This window comes from Cucurbita pepo, unplaced genomic scaffold (genome assembly GCF_002806865.2).
Source record: "Cucurbita pepo subsp. pepo cultivar mu-cu-16 unplaced genomic scaffold, ASM280686v2 Cp4.1_scaffold000311, whole genome shotgun sequence".
In the NCBI taxonomy this organism is placed as follows: Eukaryota; Viridiplantae; Streptophyta; class Magnoliopsida; order Cucurbitales; family Cucurbitaceae; genus Cucurbita; species Cucurbita pepo.
In genome coordinates, this window is record NW_019646558.1 from 47,840 (window position 1) to 53,060 (window position 5,221).

At 41.0% G+C, this 5,221-nt stretch overlaps 4 non-coding genes across 4 annotated transcripts; 2 read left to right on the plus strand and 2 right to left on the minus strand.

Annotated features, from left to right (window-relative positions):
• The first annotated feature begins 521 nt into the window (after window positions 1–521).
• Window positions 522–598, plus strand: TRNAN-GUU. Its single transcript has one exon. It is a non-coding gene; the product is annotated as a tRNA-Asn (tRNA).
• A 198-nt stretch (window positions 599–796) lies between these two features.
• TRNAL-CAA lies at window positions 797–880 on the minus strand. The gene has a single exon. It is a non-coding gene; the product is annotated as a tRNA-Leu (tRNA).
• A 3,394-nt stretch (window positions 881–4,274) lies between these two features.
• TRNAN-GUU lies at window positions 4,275–4,351 on the plus strand. The gene has a single exon. It is a non-coding gene; the product is annotated as a tRNA-Asn (tRNA).
• Window positions 4,352–4,549: 198 nt separating this feature from the next.
• Window positions 4,550–4,633, minus strand: TRNAL-CAA. The gene has a single exon. It is a non-coding gene; the product is annotated as a tRNA-Leu (tRNA).
• Window positions 4,634–5,221: the final 588 nt, after the last annotated feature.

A 5,221-nucleotide genomic window follows, 5' to 3' on the forward strand; every position in this document is an offset into this window, starting at 1 on the left:
GCTAATGGTGTGTTCCCGGATTGGTTTGGGAGGGGAGTTTAGCATTCCGTATATGGGTGTGTAAATGTCATCATAGTAGACGCGTTTTAAAACTGCGAGGCTGACGACGATACGTAACGGATTAAAATAGATAATATCTACTAATTGTTTGACAGAGGAACGAAATAATCCTAATAAGCGGCAAAAACCTTTCTCTAATAGGCGCGCTTTAAAATTGTGAGGCTAATGGCAATACCTAATGGAAACAAATTGACAATGTCTGCTAGCAGTGCGCTTGGACTTTTACGAATGATATCAGAGCTAGTCACCAGGCGACGCGGCAGTGAGGACGCTTGGCCCTCAAAAGGGGTGGATTGTGAGATCCCATATCAATTGGAGAGGTGAAGAAACATTTCTTACAAGGGTCGGATAACCTCTCCTTACTAGATGCGGGTTTAAAACCGTGAGGATGACAGCGATACGTAACGAACGAAAGCAGACAATATCAACTATTGGTGGCCTTGGATTGTAACAAATGATTTGCTGGAATAGCTCAGTTGGTTAGAGCGTGTGGCTGTTAACCTCAAGGTGGTCGGAGGTTCAAGCCCTCCTTCTAGCCTGAATCCAATGAAGCATACTTAAAAAAATCATGTTTTGAGACTTTTAAAAAACACTCACGAGTCAACCGATGTCCACCATAACATGGTAAGAAGTTCTTGTCATTTGATAAAGAGTGATGCTTTTGACCCAAAGCCCACAATAGTAGTAGTAGATTTCATCCACTTTGGCTCACATTTTGCCCCACAATAATATGAGATGTCAGAAGTGGGATTTGAACCCACGCCCTCTTACGAGGACCAGAACTTGAGTCTGGCGCCTTAAACCACTCGGCCATCCTGACTGCTGATGGTGTGTTCCCGGATTGGTTTGGGAGGGGAGTTTAGCATTCTGTATATGGGTGTGTAAATGTCATCATAGTAGACGCGTTTTAAAACTATGAGGCTGACGACGATACGTAACGGATTAAAATAGATAATATCTACTAATTATTGGATCGAAGAACGAAACAATCCTAATAAGGGGCGAAAACCTTTTTCTAATAGCGTGTTTTAAAACTGTGAGGCTGATGGCAATACCTAATGAGAAAAAATTGACAATGTATGCTAGCAGTGCGCTTGGACTTTTACGAATGATATTAGAGCTAGTCACCAGGCGATGCGCTAGTGAGGATGCTTGGCCCTCAAAAGGGGTGGATTGTGAGATTCCATATCGATTGGAGAGGTGAAGAAACATTTCTTACAAAGGTCGGATAACCTCTCCTTAGTAGATGCGGTTTAAAATCGTGAAGGTGACAGCGATACGTAACGAACGAATGCAGACAATATCAACTATTGGTAGTCTTGGATTGTAGTAAATGATTGACTGGAATAGCTCAGTTGGTTAGAAAGGTCGGAGGTTTAAGCCCTCCTTCTAGCGAACTGAATAAAACATACTTTATTATAATGGGTGTTTGTGCTTCTCTCTAGTATATATATCGACCATGGTAGGAAGTTTTTTATCATTTGATAAACAATGATGCTTTCGACCCAAAGCCCACAACGGTAGTATATTTTATCCACTTTGCTCCCGTTTTGCCTCACAATAATATGAGATGTCATAAGTTGGATTTGAGAACCCACGCCTTCCTACGAGGACAAGAACTTGAGTCTAGTTCCTTAGACCACTCGGCCATCCTGACTTCTAATGGTATGTTCCCGGATTGGTTTGAGAGGGTAGTTCAGCATTCCGTATATGGGTGTGTAAATGTCTCCATAGTAGACGCGTTTTAAAACTGTGAGGCTGACCGATATGTAACAGATTAAAATAGATAATATCTACTAATTGTTCGACAGAGGAACGAAACAATCCTAATAAGTGGCAAAAACCTCTCTCTAATAGTCGGGTTTTAAAACTGTGAGGCTAGTCTAGTTCCTTAGACCACTCGGTCATCCTGACTGCTAATGGTGTGTTCCCAGATTGGTTTGAGAGGGGAGTTTACCATTCTGTATATGGGTGTGTAAATGTCTCTATAGTACACGCGTTTTAAAATTGTGAGGCTGACGATGATACGTAACGGATTAAAATAGAGAATATCTACTAATTGTTGGACAGAGGAACGAAACAATCCTAGTAAGCGACAAAATCCTCTCTCTAATAGTCGAGTTTTAAAACTGTTAGGCTGATGGCAATACCTAATAGGAAAAAATGGACAATGTCTGTAGTTTAGTTCCTTAGACCAATCGGCCATCCTGACTGCTAATGGTGTGTTCCCAGATTGGTTTGAGAGGGGAGTTTAGCATTCCGTATTTGGGTGTGTAAATGTCTCTATAGTAGACACGTTTTAAAACTGTGAGGCTGACGACGATATGTAACGGATTAAAATGGATAATATTTACTAATTGTTGGACAGACGAACGGAACAATCTTAATAAGCGGCAAAAACCTCTCTCTAATAGTCGTGTTTTAAAACTGTGAGGCTGACGACGATATGTAACGGATTAAAATAGATAATATCTACTAATTGTTGGACAGAGGAACGAAACAATCCTAATAAGCGGCAAAAACCTCTCTCTAATAGTCGAGTTTTAAAACTGTGAGGCTGATGGCAATACCTAATAGGAAAAAATGGACAATGTCTGTAGTTTAGTTCCTTAGACCAACCGGCCATCCTGACTGCTAATGGTGTGTTCCCAGATTGGTTTGAGAGGGGAGTTTAGCATTCCGTATATGGGTGTGTAAATGTCTCTATAGCAGACGCGTTTTAAAACTGTGAGGCCGACGACGATATGTAACGGATTAAAATAGATAATATCTACTAATTGTTGGACAAACGAACAAAACAATCCTATAAGCGGCAAAAACCTCTCTCTAATAGTCGTGTTTTAAAACTGTGAGGCTGACGACGATATGTAACGGATTAAAATAGATAATATCTACTAATTGTTGGACAGAGGAACGAAACAATCCTAATAAGCGGCAAAAACCTCTCTCTAATAGTCGAGTTTTAAAACTGTGAGGCTGATGGCAATACCNCTCCATCAACAACTCTTGTTGAAGGACCAGCCTGATCAACAACTCTTATTTTTTTATCAGTAGCTTCTTTAGAAATCTCACTTAATACTAGTTTTCTACAAGGTTGATGATTTCTTACGTGGACTTCCTCTAAGAATGTAGCGTTTGTTGATCTCTATTTTCTTGAGGGCCATAAAACAAACCACCTTTCGTCTCTTTTGGGTATCCTACGAATAGACATAATTTTGAACGATGTTCTAATTTCTTGAGGTTTTGCAACAACACATGTGCTGGGTATCCCCAAATCCTAAAGTGACGTAAACTACCTTTACGCCCTTTGCATAACTCATAAGGTGTTTTTGAAACACTCTGAGAAAGAACCATGTTCAAAATGCATGTAGTAGTCTCCACTACATATCCCTAAAACGGATCAGGTATTTGAGCGAAACTCGTCATAGACTGAACCTGCTCTATAACCTTTTTCGGAAAAGGGTCGTTTAGTCATTTTATGATCAAGACAAGACTGTCCCAATCTCTCAATCCTATTGAGATAATTAATGTAACAAGGTGCAAGAAAGTCCTGCCAAAGATACGTGCAAACAATAGTAGCTCGTATTTTGCCTCACAATAATATGAGATGCTAGATGTAGGATTTGAACCCACACCCTCTTACGAGGACTAGAACTTAAGTCTTGAGCCTTAGACCACTTGGCCATCCTGACTGCTAATGGTGTGTTCCCGGATTGGTTTGGGAGGGGAGTTTAGCATTCCGTATATGGGTGTGTAAATGTCATCATAGTAGACGCGTTTTAAAACTGCGAGGCTGACGACGATACGTAACGGATTAAAATAGATAATATCTACTAATTGTTTGACAGAGGAACGAAATAATCCTAATAAGCGGCAAAAACCTTTCTCTAATAGGCGCGCTTTAAAATTGTGAGGCTAATGGCAATACCTAATGGAAACAAATTGACAATGTCTGCTAGCAGTGCGCTTGGACTTTTACGAATGATATCAGAGCTAGTCACCAGGCGACGCGGCAGTGAGGACGCTTGGCCCTCAAAAGGGGTGGATTGTGAGATCCCATATCAATTGGAGAGGTGAAGAAACATTTCTTACAAGGGTCGGATAACCTCTCCTTACTAGATGCGGGTTTAAAACCGTGAGGATGACAGCGATACGTAACGAACGAAAGCAGACAATATCAACTATTGGTGGCCTTGGATTGTAACAAATGATTTGCTGGAATAGCTCAGTTGGTTAGAGCGTGTGGCTGTTAACCTCAAGGTGGTCGGAGGTTCAAGCCCTCCTTCTAGCCTGAATCCAATGAAGCATACTTAAAAAAATCATGTTTTGAGACTTTTAAAAAACACTCACGAGTCAACCGATGTCCACCATAACATGGTAAGAAGTTCTTGTCATTTGATAAAGAGTGATGCTTTTGACCCAAAGCCCACAATAGTAGTAGTAGATTTCATCCACTTTGGCTCACATTTTGCCCCACAATAATATGAGATGTCAGAAGTGGGATTTGAACCCACGCCCTCTTACGAGGACCAGAACTTGAGTCTGGCGCCTTAAACCACTCGGCCATCCTGACTGCTGATGGTGTGTTCCCGGATTGGTTTGGGAGGGGAGTTTAGCATTCTGTATATGGGTGTGTAAATGTCATCATAGTAGACGCGTTTTAAAACTATGAGGCTGACGACGATACGTAACGGATTAAAATAGATAATATCTACTAATTTTTGGATCGAAGAACGAAACAATCCTAATAAGCGACGAAAACCTTTTTCTAATAGGCGCGTTTTAAAACTGTGAGGCTGATGGCAATACCTAATGGGAAAAAATTGACAATGTATGCTAGCAGTGCGCTTGGACTTTTACGAATGATATTAGAGCTAGTCACCAGGCGATGCGCTAGTGAGGATGCTTGGCCCTCAAAAGGGGTGGATTGTGAGATTCCATATCGATTGGAGAGGTGAAGAAACATTTCTTACAAAGGTCGGATAACCTCTCCTTAGTAGATGCGGTTTAAAATCGTGAAGGTGACAGCGATACGTAACGAACGAATGCAGACAATATCAACTATTGGTAGTCTTGGATTGTAGTAAATGATTGACTGGAATAGCTCAGTTGGTTAGAAAGGTCGGAGGTTTAAGCCCTCCTTCTAGCGAACTGAATAAAA